We start from the raw sequence: 21319 nt of genomic DNA, 5'->3' as shown, positions 1-21319 counted from the left end.
ATGTATGCATTTATGTTGTCATGTATTTATTTATGCTGTTATGTATGTATTAATATACGTATTTATGTATGTATGTATGTATTTATGTATATATGCATTTATGCTGTTATGTATTTATGTATGTATGTATTTATTTTTGTGTTTATGCTTTTATGTATGTATTTATGTATGTTTTTATGCTGTTAAGTATGTAATTTTGTATGTATTTATGTATGTAGTTTTGTATGTATTTATGTATGTATGCATTTATGTATGCATTTATGTATGTATTTTTGTATGTGTGTATTTGTATATGTATTTATGTGTATTTGTTTATTTATGCATGTATTTATTTGTGTATTTATTTATTCATGTTTTTATTTGTTTACATATTTTTATATGTATTTATGTTTATTTGTATATGTATTTATGTCTGTATTTTTGTATGTATTTATTTATTTATGTATGTATGTATTTTTGTATGTATATGTATTTATGTGTATTTGTTTATTTAAGCATTTATGTATGTATTTATTTATGCATGTTTTCATTTGTTTATGAATTTTTATATGTATTTATGTTTATTTGTATATGTATTTGTCTGTATTTTTTGTATTTCAAATTAACATTTGGTTATGTTTTTCTTTTTGTATAAATTTGTATATGTATTTATTTATTTTGTATGTATTTATGTATGCATTTTTGTAAGTATTTATTTTGTATGTTTTATGTATGCATGTATTTGTATATGTTGTTATGTATGTATGTAATTATGTATGCATTTATGCTATTATGTATGTATTTTTATGCATTTATGTATGGATTTATGTATGTATGTATTTATCTATGTATTTATGTTTGTATGCATTTATGCTGTTATGTATGTATTTATGTATGTTTTTATGTATGTTATGTATGTATTTCTGTATGTATTTCTGTATGTATTTTTATATATGTATTTATGTATGTATATATGTATGTAATTATTCGTGTATGTATTTATGCATGTATGCATTCATGTATGTATTTATGTATGTATTTATGCTGTTATGTATGTATTTGTGTATGTTTTTATGTATGTATTTATATTGTTATGTATGTATTTCTGTATGTATTTATGTATGTATTTTTATATATGTATTTATGTATGTATGTATATATCTATGTATTTATTCGTGTATGTATTTATGCATGTATGTAATCATGTATATATTTATGTATGCATTTATGCTGTTATGTATGTATTTATGTATTAATGTATGTTTTTATTTATGTTTGTATTTATGTATGTATTTATGTATGTATTTTTATATATGTATTTATGTATGTATATATGTATGTATTTATTCGTGTATGTATTTATGCATGTATGTATTCATGTATGTATTTATGTATGCATTTATGCTGTTATGTATGTATCTATGTATGTATTTATTTCTGTATGTATTTCTGTATTTTGCATGTATTTATGTATGTACTTATGTATGTGTTTACGTATGTATGTAATTATGTATGCATTTATGCTATTATGTATGTATTTATATGTATTTTTGTATTTTTATGCATTTATGTATGGATTTATGTATGTATGTATTTATCTATGTATTTATGTTTGTATGCATTTATGCTGTTATGTATGTATTTATGTATGTTTTTATGTATGTTATGTATGTATTTCTGTATGTATTTCTGTATGTATTTTTATATATGTATTTATGTATGTATATATGTATGTAATTATTCGTGTATGTATTTATGCATGTATGTATTCATGTATGTATTTATGTATGCCTTTATGCTGTTATGTATGTATCTATGTATGTATTTATGCTGTTATGTATGTATTTATGTTTGTATGTATTTATTTATGTATGTATTTTTATGTATGTATTTATGTATGTACTTATATATGTACTTATGTATTATGTATGTTTGCATTTATGTATGTATTTATTCTTGTATGTATTCATGTATTTATGTATGTATGCATTTATGCTGTTATGTATGTATCTATGTATGTATTTATTTCTGTATGTATTTCTGTATTTTGCATGTATTTATGTATGTACTTATGTATGTGTTTATGTATGTATGTAATTATGTATGCATTTATGCTATTATGTATGTATTTTTATGCATTTATGTATGGATTTATGTATGTATGTATTTATCTATGTATTTATGTTTGTATGCATTTATGCTGTTATGTATGTATTTATGTATGTTTTTATGTATGTTATGTATGTATTTCTGTATGTATTTCTGTATGTATTTTTATATATGTATTTATGTATGTATATATGTATGTAATTATTCGTGTATGTATTTATGCATGTATGCATTCATGTATGTATTTATGTATGCATTTATGCTGTTATGTATGTATTTATGTATTAATGTATGTTTTTATTTATGTTTGTATTTATAGATGTATTTATGTATGTACTTATGTGTGTATGTATTTATGTATGCATTTATGTATGTATGCATTTATGCTGTTATGTATTTATTTATGTATGTATTTATTTATGTATGTATTTATGTATGTATGTATTTATGTATATATGTATGTATGTATTTATGTATGTTATTATGCTGTTATGTATGTATTTATGTATTAATGTATGTTTTTATTTATGTATGTACTTATATGTGTATGTATTTATGTATGTATGCATTTATGCTGTTATGTATGTATTTATGTATGTATGTATGTATTTATGTATGTTATTATGCTGTTATGTATGTATTTATGTATGTAATTTTGCTGTTATGTATGTATTTTTGTATGTATTTATCTGTATGTATTTATGTATGTATTTTTCTGAATGTATTTATGTATGTACTTATGTATTTATGTATGTATGCATTTATGTATGTATTTATTCTTGTATGTATTCATGTATTTATGTATGTATGCATGTATTTATTTCTGTATGTATTTCTGTATTTTGCATGTGTTTATGTATGTATGTATTTATGTATGCATTTATGCTGTTGTGTATGTATTTATGTATGTATTTATGCTGTTATGTATGTATTTATGTATGTATTTGTGCTTTTACGTATGTATTCATGTATGTATGTATTTATGTATGTATGTATGTTATTATGTATGTATGCATTTATGTATGTATTTATTTATGTATGTATTTATGTATGCACTTATGTATGTATTTATTTATGTATTTATTTGTGCTTTTATGTTTGTATTTATGTATGTATGTATTTATTAATATATTTATGTATGTATGCATTTATGCCCATATGTATGTATTTATGTATTTGTATGTATGTATTTATGCTGTTATGTATGTATTTATGTATGTATTTTTGCTGTTTTGTATGCATTTATGTATGTATTTTTATGTATGTATTTATGTATGTACTTATATATGTACTTGTGTATTTATTTGTGTATTTATTTGTTTGTATTTATGCATCTATGTATTTATTTATGTATCCATTTATGTATGTATGCATTTATGCTGTTATGTTTGTATTTATTTATTTATGTATTTATGCTGTTATGTATGTATTTATATGCAATTTTGTATTTTTATGCATTTATGTATGCATTTATGTATGTATGTATTTATCTATGTATTTATGTATGTATGCATTTATGTATTTATGTATGTATTTGTATGTATTTATGTATGTATTTATTTATGTATGTATTTATGCTGGTATGTATGTATTTGTGTATGTTTTATTGTATGTATTTATGTTGTTAAGTATGTATTTCTGTATTTATGTATGTATTTATTTATTTATGCTGTTATGTATGTATTTGTGTATGTTTTTATGTATGTATTTTTGTTCTTATATCTGTATTTATGTATGTATTTATGTCTGTATTTATTCGTGTATTTATGTTTGTATTTACGTATGTATGTTTTTATGCTGTCATGTATGTATTTTTGTGTATATGTATGTATGTATATATTTATGTATGTATGTATTTACGTATGTATGTATTTATGCATGTATGCATTTATGCTATTATGTATGTATTATTGTATTTTATGTATGTATTTATGTATGTATTTGTTTATGCATGTATGTATGTCTGTATTTATGTATACATTTATGTATTTATGCATGTATTTGTGCTTTTACGTATCTATTTTTGTATGTATGTATTTATGTATGTATGCATTTATGTTGTCATGTATTTATTTATGCTGTTATGTATGTATTAATATACGTATTTATGTATGTATGTATGTATTTATGTATATATGCATTTATGCTGTTATGTATTTATGTATGTATGTATTTATTTTTGTGTTTATGCTTTTATGTATGTATTTATGTATGTTTTTATGCTGTTAAGTATGTAATTTTGTATGTATTTATGTATGTAGTTTTGTATGTATTTATGTATGTATGCATTTATGTATGCATTTATGTATGTATTTTTGTATGTGTGTATTTGTATATGTATTTATGTGTATTTGTTTATTTATGCATGTATTTATTTGTGTATTTATTTATTCATGTTTTTATTTGTTTACATATTTTTATATGTATTTATGTTTATTTGTATATGTATTTATGTCTGTATTTTTGTATGTATTTATTTATTTATGTATGTATGTATTTTTGTATGTATATGTATTTATGTGTATTTGTTTATTTAAGCATTTATGTATGTATTTATTTATGCATGTTTTCATTTGTTTATGAATTTTTATATGTATTTATGTTTATTTGTATATGTATTTGTCTGTATTTTTTGTATTTCAAATTAACATTTGGTTATGTTTTTCTTTTTGTATAAATTTGTATATGTATTTATTTATTTTGTATGTATTTATGTATGCATTTTTGTAAGTATTTATTTTGTATGTTTTATGTATGCATGTATTTGTATATGTTGTTATGTATGTATGTAATTATGTATGCATTTATGCTATTATGTATGTATTTTTATGCATTTATGTATGGATTTATGTATGTATGTATTTATCTATGTATTTATGTTTGTATGCATTTATGCTGTTATGTATGTATTTATGTATGTTTTTATGTATGTTATGTATGTATTTCTGTATGTATTTCTGTATGTATTTTTATATATGTATTTATGTATGTATATATGTATGTAATTATTCGTGTATGTATTTATGCATGTATGCATTCATGTATGTATTTATGTATGCATTTATGCTGTTATGTATGTATTTATGTATTAATGTATGTTTTTATTTATGTTTGTATTTATAGATGTATTTATGTATGTACTTATGTGTGTATGTATTTATGTATGCATTTATGTATGTATGCATTTATGCTGTTATGTATTTATTTATGTATGTATTTATTTATGTATGTATTTATGTATGTATGTATTTATGTATATATGTATGTATGTATTTATGTATGTTATTATGCTGTTATGTATGTATTTATGTATTAATGTATGTTTTTATTTATGTATGTACTTATGTGTGTATGTATTTATGTATGTATGCATTTATGCTGTTATGTATGTATTTATGTATGTATGTATGTATTTATGTATGTATGCATTTATGTATGTATTTATTTCTGTATGTATTTCTGTATTTTGCATGTATTTATGTATGTAATTATGTATGTGTTCATGTATGTATGTAATTATGTTTGCATTTATGCTATTATGTATGTATTTATATGTATTTTTGTATTTTTATGCATTTATGTATGCATTTATGTATGTATGTATGTATTTATCTATGTTTTTATGTTTGTATGCATTTATGTATTTATGTATGTATTTGTATGTATTTATTTATGTATTTATGTATGTATTTATTTATGTATGTATTTATGCTGTTATGTATGTATTTGTGTATGTTTTTATGTATGTATTTATATTGTTATGTATGTATTTCTGTATGTATTTATGTATGTATTTTTATATATGTATTTATGTATGTATGTATATATCTATGTATTTATTCGTGTATGTATTTATGCATGTATGTAATCATGTATATATTTATGTATGCATTTATGCTGTTATGTATGTATTTATGTATTAATGTATGTTTTTATTTATGTTTGTATTTATGTATGTATTTATGTATGTATTTTTATATATGTATTTATGTATGTATATATGTATGTATTTATTCGTGTATGTATTTATGCATGTATGTATTCATGTATGTATTTATGTATGCATTTATGCTGTTATGTATGTATCTATGTATGTATTTATTTCTGTATGTATTTCTGTATTTTGCATGTATTTATGTATGTACTTATGTATGTGTTTACGTATGTATGTAATTATGTATGCATTTATGCTATTATGTATGTATTTATATGTATTTTTGTATTTTTATGCATTTATGTATGGATTTATGTATGTATGTATTTATCTATGTATTTATGTTTGTATGCATTTATGCTGTTATGTATGTATTTATGTATGTTTTTATGTATGTTATGTATGTATTTCTGTATGTATTTCTGTATGTATTTTTATATATGTATTTATGTATGTATATATGTATGTAATTATTCGTGTATGTATTTATGCATGTATGTATTCATGTATGTATTTATGTATGCCTTTATGCTGTTATGTATGTATCTATGTATGTATTTATGCTGTTATGTATGTATTTATGTTTGTATGTATTTATTTATGTATGTATTTTTATGTATGTATTTATGTATGTACTTATATATGTACTTATGTATTATGTATGTTTGCATTTATGTATGTATTTATTCTTGTATGTATTCATGTATTTATGTATGTATGCATTTATGCTGTTATGTATGTATCTATGTATGTATTTATTTCTGTATGTATTTCTGTATTTTGCATGTATTTATGTATGTACTTATGTATGTGTTTATGTATGTATGTAATTATGTATGCATTTATGCTATTATGTATGTATTTTTATGCATTTATGTATGGATTTATGTATGTATGTATTTATCTATGTATTTATGTTTGTATGCATTTATGCTGTTATGTATGTATTTATGTATGTTTTTATGTATGTTATGTATGTATTTCTGTATGTATTTCTGTATGTATTTTTATATATGTATTTATGTATGTATATATGTATGTAATTATTCGTGTATGTATTTATGCATGTATGCATTCATGTATGTATTTATGTATGCATTTATGCTGTTATGTATGTATTTATGTATTAATGTATGTTTTTATTTATGTTTGTATTTATAGATGTATTTATGTATGTACTTATGTGTGTATGTATTTATGTATGCATTTATGTATGTATGCATTTATGCTGTTATGTATTTATTTATGTATGTATTTATTTATGTATGTATTTATGTATGTATGTATTTATGTATATATGTATGTATGTATTTATGTATGTTATTATGCTGTTATGTATGTATTTATGTATTAATGTATGTTTTTATTTATGTATGTACTTATATGTGTATGTATTTATGTATGTATGCATTTATGCTGTTATGTATGTATTTATGTATGTATGTATGTATTTATGTATGTTATTATGCTGTTATGTATGTATTTATGTATGTAATTTTGCTGTTATGTATGTATTTTTGTATGTATTTATCTGTATGTATTTATGTATGTATTTTTCTGAATGTATTTATGTATGTACTTATGTATTTATGTATGTATGCATTTATGTATGTATTTATTCTTGTATGTATTCATGTATTTATGTATGTATGCATGTATTTATTTCTGTATGTATTTCTGTATTTTGCATGTGTTTATGTATGTATGTATTTATGTATGCATTTATGCTGTTGTGTATGTATTTATGTATGTATTTATGCTGTTATGTATGTATTTATGTATGTATTTGTGCTTTTACGTATGTATTCATGTATGTATGTATTTATGTATGTATTTATGCTGTTATGTATGTATTTTTGTATGTATTTATGTTTGTATGTATGTATTTTTTTGTATGTATTTATATATGTACTCATGTATTTATGTATGTATGCATTTATGTATGTATTTATTCGTGTATGTATTTATGTTTGTAATTATGCATGTATGTATTTATGTATGTATGTATGTTATTATGTATGTATGCATTTATGTATGTATTTATTTATGTATGTATTTATGTATGCACTTATGTATGTATTTATTTATGTATTTATTTGTGCTTTTATGTTTGTATTTATGTATGTATGTATTTATTAATATATTTATGTATGTATGCATTTATGCCCATATGTATGTATTTATGTATTTGTATGTATGTATTTATGCTGTTATGTATGTATTTATGTATGTATTTTTGCTGTTTTGTATGCATTTATGTATGTATTTTTATGTATGTATTTATGTATGTACTTATATATGTACTTGTGTATTTATTTGTGTATTTATTTGTTTGTATTTATGCATCTATGTATTTATTTATGTATCCATTTATGTATGTATGCATTTATGCTGTTATGTTTGTATTTATTTATTTATGTATTTATGCTGTTATGTATGTATTTATATGCAATTTTGTATTTTTATGCATTTATGTATGCATTTATGTATGTATGTATTTATCTATGTATTTATGTATGTATGCATTTATGTATTTATGTATGTATTTGTATGTATTTATGTATGTATTTATTTATGTATGTATTTATGCTGGTATGTATGTATTTGTGTATGTTTTATTGTATGTATTTATGTTGTTAAGTATGTATTTCTGTATTTATGTATGTATTTATTTATTTATGCTGTTATGTATGTATTTGTGTATGTTTTTATGTATGTATTTTTGTTCTTATATCTGTATTTATGTATGTATTTATGTCTGTATTTATTCGTGTATTTATGTTTGTATTTACGTATGTATGTTTTTATGCTGTCATGTATGTATTTTTGTGTATATGTATGTATGTATATATTTATGTATGTATGTATTTACGTATGTATGTATTTATGCATGTATGCATTTATGCTATTATGTATGTATTATTGTATTTTATGTATGTATTTATGTATGTATTTGTTTATGCATGTATGTATGTCTGTATTTATGTATACATTTATGTATTTATGCATGTATTTGTGCTTTTACGTATCTATTTTTGTATGTATGTATTTATGTATGTATGCATTTATGTTGTCATGTATTTATTTATGCTGTTATGTATGTATTAATATACGTATTTATGTATGTATGTATGTATTTATGTATATATGCATTTATGCTGTTATGTATTTATGTATGTATGTATTTATTTTTGTGTTTATGCTTTTATGTATGTATTTATGTATGTTTTTATGCTGTTAAGTATGTAATTTTGTATGTATTTATGTATGTAGTTTTGTATGTATTTATGTATGTATGCATTTATGTATGCATTTATGTATGTATTTTTGTATGTGTGTATTTGTATATGTATTTATGTGTATTTGTTTATTTATGCATGTATTTATTTGTGTATTTATTTATTCATGTTTTTATTTGTTTACATATTTTTATATGTATTTATGTTTATTTGTATATGTATTTATGTCTGTATTTTTGTATGTATTTATTTATTTATGTATGTATGTATTTTTGTATGTATATGTATTTATGTGTATTTGTTTATTTAAGCATTTATGTATGTATTTATTTATGCATGTTTTCATTTGTTTATGATTTTTTATATGTATTTATGTTTATTTGTATATGTATTTGTCTGTATTTTTTGTATTTCAAATTAACATTTGGTTATGTTTTTCTTTTTGTATAAATTTGTATATGTATTTATTTATTTTGTATGTATTTATGTATGCATTTTTGTAAGTATTTATTTTGTATGTTTTATGTATGCATGTATTTGTATATGTTGTTATGTATGTATGTAATTATGTATGCATTTATGCTATTATGTATGTATTTTTATGCATTTATGTATGGATTTATGTATGTATGTATTTATCTATGTATTTATGTTTGTATGCATTTATGCTGTTATGTATGTATTTATGTATGTTTTTATGTATGTTATGTATGTATTTCTGTATGTATTTCTGTATGTATTTTTATATATGTATTTATGTATGTATATATGTATGTAATTATTCGTGTATGTATTTATGCATGTATGCATTCATGTATGTATTTATGTATGCATTTATGCTGTTATGTATGTATTTATGTATTAATGTATGTTTTTATTTATGTTTGTATTTATAGATGTATTTATGTATGTACTTATGTGTGTATGTATTTATGTATGCATTTATGTATGTATGCATTTATGCTGTTATGTATTTATTTATGTATGTATTTATTTATGTATGTATTTATGTATGTATGTATTTATGTATATATGTATGTATGTATTTATGTATGTTATTATGCTGTTATGTATGTATTTATGTATTAATGTATGTTTTTATTTATGTATGTACTTATGTGTGTATGTATTTATGTATGTATGCATTTATGCTGTTATGTATGTATTTATGTATGTATGTATGTATTTATGTATGTTATTATGCTGTTATGTATGTATTTATGTATGTAATTTTGCTGTTATGTATGTATTTTTGTATGTATTTATCTGTATGTATTTATGTATGTATTTATGTATGTACTTATATATGTACTTATGTATTTATGTATGTTTGCATTTATGTATGTATTTATTCTTTTATGTATTCATGTATTTATGTATGTATGCATTTATGTATGTATTTATTTCTGTATGTATTTCTGTATTTTGCATGTATTTATGTATGTAATTATGTATGTGTTCATGTATGTATGTAATTATGTTTGCATTTATGCTATTATGTATGTATTTATATGTATTTTTGTATTTTTATGCATTTATGTATGCATTTATGTATGTATGTATGTATTTATCTATGTTTTTATGTTTGTATGCATTTATGTATTTATGTATGTATTTGTATGTATTTATTTATGTATTTATGTATGTATTTATTTATGTATGTATTTATGCTGTTATGTATGTATTTGTGTATGTTTTTATGTATGTATTTATATTGTTATGTATGTATTTCTGTATGTATTTATGTATGTATTTTTATATATGTATTTATGTATGTATGTATATATCTATGTATTTATTCGTGTATGTATTTATGCATGTATGTAATCATGTATATATTTATGTATGCATTTATGCTGTTATGTATGTATTTATGTATTAATGTATGTTTTTATTTATGTTTGTATTTATGTATGTATTTATGTATGTATTTTTATATATGTATTTATGTATGTATATATGTATGTATTTATTCGTGTATGTATTTATGCATGTATGTATTCATGTATGTATTTATGTATGCATTTATGCTGTTATGTATGTATCTATGTATGTATTTATTTCTGTATGTATTTCTGTATTTTGCATGTATTTATGTATGTACTTATGTATGTGTTTACGTATGTATGTAATTATGTATGCATTTATGCTATTATGTATGTATTTATATGTATTTTTGTATTTTTATGCATTTATGTATGGATTTATGTATGTATGTATTTATCTATGTATTTATGTTTGTATGCATTTATGCTGTTATGTATGTATTTATGTATGTTTTTATGTATGTTATGTATGTATTTCTGTATGTATTTCTGTATGTATTTTTATATATGTATTTATGTATGTATATATGTATGTAATTATTCGTGTATGTATTTATGCATGTATGTATTCATGTATGTATTTATGTATGCCTTTATGCTGTTATGTATGTATCTATGTATGTATTTATGCTGTTATGTATGTATTTATGTTTGTATGTATTTATTTATGTATGTATTTTTATGTATGTATTTATGTATGTACTTATATATGTACTTATGTATTATGTATGTTTGCATTTATGTATGTATTTATTCTTGTATGTATTCATGTATTTATGTATGTATGCATTTATGCTGTTATGTATGTATCTATGTATGTATTTATTTCTGTATGTATTTCTGTATTTTGCATGTATTTATGTATGTACTTATGTATGTGTTTATGTATGTATGTAATTATGTATGCATTTATGCTATTATGTATGTATTTTTATGCATTTATGTATGGATTTATGTATGTATGTATTTATCTATGTATTTATGTTTGTATGCATTTATGCTGTTATGTATGTATTTATGTATGTTTTTATGTATGTTATGTATGTATTTCTGTATGTATTTCTGTATGTATTTTTATATATGTATTTATGTATGTATATATGTATGTAATTATTCGTGTATGTATTTATGCATGTATGCATTCATGTATGTATTTATGTATGCATTTATGCTGTTATGTATGTATTTATGTATTAATGTATGTTTTTATTTATGTTTGTATTTATAGATGTATTTATGTATGTACTTATGTGTGTATGTATTTATGTATGCATTTATGTATGTATGCATTTATGCTGTTATGTATTTATTTATGTATGTATTTATTTATGTATGTATTTATGTATGTATGTATTTATGTATATATGTATGTATGTATTTATGTATGTTATTATGCTGTTATGTATGTATTTATGTATTAATGTATGTTTTTATTTATGTATGTACTTATATGTGTATGTATTTATGTATGTATGCATTTATGCTGTTATGTATGTATTTATGTATGTATGTATGTATTTATGTATGTTATTATGCTGTTATGTATGTATTTATGTATGTAATTTTGCTGTTATGTATGTATTTTTGTATGTATTTATCTGTATGTATTTATGTATGTATTTTTCTGAATGTATTTATGTATGTACTTATGTATTTATGTATGTATGCATTTATGTATGTATTTATTCTTGTATGTATTCATGTATTTATGTATGTATGCATGTATTTATTTCTGTATGTATTTCTGTATTTTGCATGTGTTTATGTATGTATGTATTTATGTATGCATTTATGCTGTTGTGTATGTATTTATGTATGTATTTATGCTGTTATGTATGTATTTATGTATGTATTTGTGCTTTTACGTATGTATTCATGTATGTATGTATTTATGTATGTATGTATGTTATTATGTATGTATGCATTTATGTATGTATTTATTTATGTATGTATTTATGTATGCACTTATGTATGTATTTATTTATGTATTTATTTGTGCTTTTATGTTTGTATTTATGTATGTATGTATTTATTAATATATTTATGTATGTATGCATTTATGCCCATATGTATGTATTTATGTATTTGTATGTATGTATTTATGCTGTTATGTATGTATTTATGTATGTATTTTTGCTGTTTTGTATGCATTTATGTATGTATTTTTATGTATGTATTTATGTATGTACTTATATATGTACTTGTGTATTTATTTGTGTATTTATTTGTTTGTATTTATGCATCTATGTATTTATTTATGTATCCATTTATGTATGTATGCATTTATGCTGTTATGTTTGTATTTATTTATTTATGTATTTATGCTGTTATGTATGTATTTATATGCAATTTTGTATTTTTATGCATTTATGTATGCATTTATGTATGTATGTATTTATCTATGTATTTATGTATGTATGCATTTATGTATTTATGTATGTATTTGTATGTATTTATGTATGTATTTATTTATGTATGTATTTATGCTGGTATGTATGTATTTGTGTATGTTTTATTGTATGTATTTATGTTGTTAAGTATGTATTTCTGTATTTATGTATGTATTTATTTATTTATGCTGTTATGTATGTATTTGTGTATGTTTTTATGTATGTATTTTTGTTCTTATATCTGTATTTATGTATGTATTTATGTCTGTATTTATTCGTGTATTTATGTTTGTATTTACGTATGTATGTTTTTATGCTGTCATGTATGTATTTTTGTGTATATGTATGTATGTATATATTTATGTATGTATGTATTTACGTATGTATGTATTTATGCATGTATGCATTTATGCTATTATGTATGTATTATTGTATTTTATGTATGTATTTATGTATGTATTTGTTTATGCATGTATGTATGTCTGTATTTATGTATACATTTATGTATTTATGCATGTATTTGTGCTTTTACGTATCTATTTTTGTATGTATGTATTTATGTATGTATGCATTTATGTTGTCATGTATTTATTTATGCTGTTATGTATGTATTAATATACGTATTTATGTATGTATGTATGTATTTATGTATATATGCATTTATGCTGTTATGTATTTATGTATGTATGTATTTATTTTTGTGTTTATGCTTTTATGTATGTATTTATGTATGTTTTTATGCTGTTAAGTATGTAATTTTGTATGTATTTATGTATGTAGTTTTGTATGTATTTATGTATGTATGCATTTATGTATGCATTTATGTATGTATTTTTGTATGTGTGTATTTGTATATGTATTTATGTGTATTTGTTTATTTATGCATGTATTTATTTGTGTATTTATTTATTCATGTTTTTATTTGTTTACATATTTTTATATGTATTTATGTTTATTTGTATATGTATTTATGTCTGTATTTTTGTATGTATTTATTTATTTATGTATGTATGTATTTTTGTATGTATATGTATTTATGTGTATTTGTTTATTTAAGCATTTATGTATGTATTTATTTATGCATGTTTTCATTTGTTTATGAATTTTTATATGTATTTATGTTTATTTGTATATGTATTTGTCTGTATTTTTTTTATTTCAAATTAACATTTGGTTATGTTTTTCTTTTTGTATAAATTTGTATATGTATTTATTTATTTTGTATGTATTTATGTATGCATTTTTGTAAGTATTTATTTTGTATGTTTTATGTATGCATGTATTTGTATATGTTGTTATGTATGTATGTTTTTTTCTGTATGTATTTACTTGTGTATGTTTTTACGTATTTATACATTTATGTATGTGTTTATGTATGTACTTATGTATCTTTATTTGTGTATTCATTTATGTATTTATCTGTTTATGTATTTACGTATGAATATACGTAAGTATTTATTTGTGTATGTTTTTATGTACGTATTTATGTATGTTTTTCTGTATGTATTTATATATGTATTTTGTGTGTGTTTGTAAATATTTTTGCATTTATGTATGTATTTATTTGGTTATGTTTTTATGAATGTATACATTTGTATATGTATTTATGTGTGTGTTTATGTTTGTATGTATTTTATGTTTTTATGTATGTATAAATTTGTATATGTATTTATTTTTGTATGTTTTTATGTATGCATTCATGTTTGTATGTATGTATTTTTGCAATTTTGTGTGTGTTTATGTATTTTTGCATTTATGTATGTATTTATTTGGTTATGTTTTTATGCATGTATAAATTTGTGTATGTATGTATGTATGTAATTATTCATGTGTGTATGTATTTATGTATGTATGTTTTTATGTATGCATTTTATTTATGTATTTATTTTTTTAAGTATTTATTTTTGTATGCGTTTATGTATTTATTTGTATGTTTTTATGTATGTATGTACGTATGTATTTTTGTACGTAAGTATTTATTTGTGTATGTTTTTACGTATGCATTCATTTTTGTACGTATTTATGTATGTTTTTATGTATACATTTATTTTTGCATGTATTGTCTATGTATTTATTTTTGTATGTGTTTATGTATTTGTTTGTATGTTTTTATGTGTGTAAATATTTTGTACATATGTATTTGTTTGTGTATTCATTTATGTATGTGTTTTTATGTACGTATGTATTTATTTTTGTATGTATGTATGTTTTTTTGTAGGCATTTATTTTTGTATGTATTTATTTGTATATCTTTTTATGTATGTATGTATGTATGTATGTATGTATGTATGTATGTATTTATTTGTGTATTTGTCTATGTATGTGTGTATGTATTTATTTATTTTTGTATGCATGTATGTTTTTATGTATGCATTTATTTTTGTATCTATTTTTGTATGTGTTTATGTATTTATTTGTATATCTTTTCATGTATGTTTTTATGTATGTACGTATTTTTGTACATATGTGTGTATTCATTTATGTATGTATTTATGCATTTATTTATTTTTGTATGTATGTTTTTATGTATGCATTTATTCATGTATTTTTGCATGTATTTATTTGTATATCTTTTTATGGATGTATGTTTTTATGTATGTATTTTTGTACATATTTTTTTTTATGTATTTATGTATGTATTTTTTATGTATTTGTATGTATTTATTTGTGTATGTATTTATTTATATATGTTTTTATTTTTATATGTGTATGTATTTTTGGAAGTATTTATGTATGTATTTTTGCATGTATTTTTTTCTGTATGCATTTGTTCTTATTAAAGTATGTATTTATTTATGTAAATATTTTTATGTAAGTATTTATGCATGTATGTATGTATTTGGTCCAACAGGCAGGCAGGCAGTCTTCTTTTCTTCCTTCCTTCCTTCCTTCTTTCTTGCCAGGGATTGTATAGCCAACAATTAATTGTCTTAAATAAAACAAATACAAATACATATTTTACTCACCTAGAAAATGGAGGCTTCACTGCTTTGTAGACACTAAGTGCACAGCATTCAATATTTTCTGATAAGTGTCTGTGTTAAGCCACATAAAACTAAAAATATATGCCAAGTTCATCAGCTGAGGTGACCAGCAAGATCTAGCTGTCACTCAAGTGGCTACACCCTTAATTAATCAAAATTATTAAAACAATGTAAATGAAACAGAGGAGTTAAAAGAAAAGAAAATTCACATCTCAGTTGGTTGTGTATGGTAAATATCTGCAAGTTTGTATTAGTGCAGCTTTAGCATTAGCAGTGGAACTGCAGGCCTCAGCTGACACTCACTGAGCCGCACCAGTGTCCAGCGCTGACATGTTTAGCATCGACCACACGCGTGCGTGTTTGTGCTGGAGTGCAGCTGATGAAACCCGCTCAGCCCACTCTCAATCTGCCTGTGTTTTTCTGACCCGCCGCTCCTGTTTGTCAACAAACCGTTTAAGGCCAACTTTCCCCTCCAAACATCCAGCTGGATTCATGCTACATTTAGAGCCTCTTAATTAGCTTTTTGAACTATTTCACAGAAGCACTTTTTTCCGTTTCTTAAATAACTGCAAACTAAAGCAATAGATGATTAAAATATGCACGTGATGAAGCACTCGACAGCAAATCTGAATTAACTCAAAAGATTTAAAGCATCCAAATTTGCCTTATGCGAAGTAAACACATACATACATTTTGCCAAAGTTTCCTAAGTTGGACTTAAAGCATTATATAAACAATTCTTAAAGGTGCAGTAGGTGATCTTCCACAATGGCTTAGCATAGCATAAATCATTAGCCTAAATCTCTGAATTACAGTCCCTCCCCTGCCATCCAGAGTCACGCCTCCTGAAACAGGAGCATGTGCACCTTAAAGATGTCACAACCCTCTCTCGTGTTAAAAGAGACTAGTGCTTGTCCGTCGTCGTGCAGGAATTACATTCAGTACTAAGCCAAACTGACATGCTATTTTAGAACGAATATTCAGAGTAGCATGGTAAACAATTTAAGGACAGCGTCACGAGTCATCATTGTTCAAAAATGAACAAATGTGATGTGAATATAACATCATATTCACCTCAGTAAAGCTGGCTCGGCGGAATAGCGCTATTTTCTTGTTTGTTGTTAAACAAAAAAAAGATCTACATTATTGATGCTGTAAATGGACCTTATAAAACTGACTATTTTATAATAGTAATTATATATTATATTATTAGCTTTATACGGTCCATTTACAGCATCAATAGTCACATCAATCTGTGCAGATATAACCCATTTGTCACAACAACATCAGCTTTGCGTGAAGCTAAAATAGTTATAAAACAGAACATTACCTGTCTAAGAGAAATCCTTCAGCCATGGTGTCGTCCTTTCTCCAGCGTGCAAAGGTAACTCCAATATTGAATAAGGCTTTTAAAAAGTTTTGATTCAGCAGGTTTTTACCGCACTCTCTCCTCATAAACGCGCAATGCAAAAACAGCAGAGCTGTGTACAAACAGCTGCACATTTGTTCAGATCTGCATTTGCTGACAGACAGTCTGAGCTGCTTATCGGAGTTATGAGAGATGGCCTGACTCAATTGGATGAAATCTTTTTAGTTTTATGCCTCACTCAGAATATAAAAATAAATACATATAAACACATTTAGATCACTTACTTTAATCAATACTATTTAGATGTGAAGAGACTTTCAACCAGCACAACAGCACAACAATACATGTTTCCTAAGACAATCGTCTGCTGCACCTTTAAGGCATGAATAATCAGTAAATTACATATAAACGTAATGTATAGGCAAAAAAGATACTGTTAAAGAGACTTGTTTTCATATATTGGCAAGTATGTGATAATTTCAACATGGGCTCATTCTGAAAACGTACCCCTGTATTCTTTTCTGGAGAGTGCAAATTATGTAGCCAGACATATGTAGGTAAGACATAAAATAAGCAAGTAAATAACAAGCTACCATGAGGGCTTTTTTTTTCTGGATTGTTTTTAAAAACACCGTTAGTCGGGTTTAGGGAAGTGGGGATATCAATCAGTCAGTCGTTAGCCGCCTCTGGTGGATTTCGTGAGGACAGCAGACGCAAATGGCACTCAGAAGAAAAATTTGACATCTGATAAAGCGTACACAGCAGCCTCCAGTGAACCTGCGGGGGAAAAACAAAACAAAAAAAAAAGTACCTTCTGGGACAAATTTGGAGCCTCCAGAAATGTATATAGGGGTATGTAATCAGAATGAGCCAGGGTTAAATAATGCCTTTACTTGCATACAGAAAAGTATTGAATTATATGTTCTTTAGTTATACAACTAAATACAAATAAAGTCAATTTACATTACATTATATTAAACAAAAACGTTCAGTTGAGTCAAACAATACTTAAAATTGTACTGCAATTAATATACATTTTAAAATGTTATTAATATAGATAAAAAAATGTGGAACTGTATATATATATATATATATATATATATACACAGTTGAAGTCAGAATTACTAGCCCCCCTGAATTATTGCCGCCCCTGTTTACTTTTTCCCCCAATTTCTGTTCAGTTCTGGGAAGATTGTTTTAGCACATTTCTAAGCATAATAGTTTTAAAAACTTATTTCTAATGACTGATTTATTTTATGTTTTCCATGATGACAGTAAATAATATTAGACTAGATGTTTTTCAATACACTTCTATACAGCTTAAAGTGACATTTAAAGGCTTAACAAGGTGAACTAGGCAGGTTAGGGTAATTAGGCAAGTTATTGTATACTGCTGGTTTGTTCTGTAGACTGTCGAAAAAAAATTTGCTTAAAGGGGCTAATAATTTTGTCCTAAAAATGTTTTTTTTTTTAATTTAAAACTGCTTTTATTCTAGCCGAAATAAAACAAATAAGACTTTCCCCAGAAGAAAAAATATTATCAGACATACTGTGAAAATTTCATTGCTCTGTTAAAAATAATTTGGGAAATATTTTAAAAAGAAAATCAAAATCAAAAGGGGGCTAATAATTCTGACTTAAACTTATACCATGTAGCATTTACCACTAGTATACCATATTATGTAATAAAATGTGATATTTATATTCTCATATTTGTTTTTTTCATAATGGTTGACTCTTCCTAATGTCGGTGTAATGCAAACCCTCAATCAGATCCAGCAATTAAGTGCAGTGAAATTATGGCTTCCATCCACAAACAAATGAAGCTGAGATTGCGGGTGACCTTTTGGCCCTCAGAGCTGTAATAAAGTGCTCATGACAGCATGTTTCTGTCAGCACTGGTCTCCACGTGAGCCCAGCACGTATTCAGATGTGCAGCTGTTGATGTACGGGAGAAATCTCTCCGCGAACGGCCTGTCATCATCCACAGTCCTCAACATTTGCCAGGAATTCTCAAGGCAAACAAATAAAACATTAAAAATGCTGCGTATAGCGATAGCAGAACATTACACTGTTTTATAGGCTCAGGCCGGTGTTTGTGTCTGGAAAAACCTGGGGATATTGCAGTCCAATAAATTCATTCATCATGTTTGAGGACAAAAAATAAATTAAAATGCTGGATTGTCATACCAAAGAAAATAAAGTATTGATATGCTAAATTGATTGGGTTTTCAGTTTAATTGTTTACCTTATGTAATACCCTATAGTTGGGTTTGTTTGTATTCTACGTGCTGAGGCAAACTGGCTTTTTTAAGTGTGTATAATTTCAAGTATGAGTAATGAAGTAATATCTGAGGAATTGATTTCTCATAATGCAATAAATCTTGTAAAGTAAAAAGGAATTAGTTGACCTTACTTTAGAAAAAAAACAAGTACAGGGTTCAGCGCAAAAGATTTTGTCTACAGATGGTAGATTTCTGCTTGCTCTGCTAACATTTTCACTGGCCCCACCAAAAAAAAAAAAATGTGTGTCAAGTTTGTTTTTCGGCCCTTAAGAAAAAGTTACAGCGTACATTTCTAACAGTGCTGTAGTAAATTCAAAGTCAAATGGGGTAGTAGTAGGCAATTCAGGACATTTTCCTGTAGGATAATATATATTTTTGTTCAATTTCTAAGTGATAGTACATTAAACCGACCAATTCTCACTATTAAATAGTGACTTGTCACCTGTATCAAGACATTAGCTGTTTATAAGTACTTGCATCTTAGGCAGGGCCAGAAAAAAAAGACCATTAAAATATTATTCAGATCCATAAATGCTATGTACATTTTTTTTTGTTTACATAAGAAAAAATAAACAATATATAAACTCATCAAGCTCATAGATGCATTATTTATGATGTCAAAAAACAATATTTAAAGAAATTTTTTTTAAAAAATCTGGTTGCCTTAAATTTTAAAGCTGAATCAAAGTTTGTTGAACTTATATTGTACTATTATTGACTTCTTTTCAGCCCTGGAGTTTCAAGCCTCAGAGCGGCCCACCTCAGTTCACGACTGACTAAATTGAAATAAGGTCATTTCCAATTCAGTTTCTAATTACACTATCACGTCTTTTTTTGAGAAAACAGCTGCTTTACAACTTCAAATGTTCAACAACCCTAACAGTATTATATGTCTTAACAATAAAAATGAAAAAAATTAATTACTCAGATGAGGATCAAACCCGGGTCAGCGACATGCTAACCACTGGACCACAACAGCTGTACATTGAGAGGTGACTCATCTGAGTTATATCATCATTAACCTGCAGGCTGCATCTTGCTCACGAGGCTGCGAGAAAATAGATTAAAACAGCCGAGCTGCGGTAAAATAATGAATAAGAAGACTGTGGTCCAGTAAATAAATTAATTAATTTAAAAAGTGTGATGGCTGAGAGCAACAGATGCTGGAGCTAGGGACACCGGCCCTCGTGGCCAAAAAAACGGA

At 23.9% G+C, this 21319-nt stretch overlaps 1 protein-coding gene across 6 annotated transcripts in view; it reads right to left on the bottom strand.

The window, feature by feature from the left end:
- The window catches only part of LOC147834363 (uncharacterized), a 332733-nt gene that overhangs the window by 24416 nt on the left and 286998 nt on the right, over window positions 1–21319 (bottom strand). For 2 of the 6 annotated variants that reach the window (XR_015503702.1, XR_015503711.1), the window contains exon 7: window positions 18043–18607. The exons of the other annotated variants lie outside the window; for them this stretch is intronic. The gene's annotated coding sequence lies outside the window, so the exon portion shown is untranslated. Of the gene's footprint in view, window positions 1–18042; window positions 18608–21319 lie in introns of those variants that run through there. 6 annotated transcript variants of the gene reach the window in all.

The sequence above is a fragment of the Danio rerio genome, chromosome 12 (assembly GCF_052040795.2).
Source record: "Danio rerio strain M-AB ecotype USA chromosome 12, GRCz13ab, whole genome shotgun sequence".
In the NCBI taxonomy this organism is placed as follows: Eukaryota; Metazoa; Chordata; class Actinopteri; order Cypriniformes; family Danionidae; genus Danio; species Danio rerio.
The sequence above is the reverse complement of the archived record's forward strand: the minus strand, read 5'-3'. Positions and strand labels throughout refer to the sequence as shown.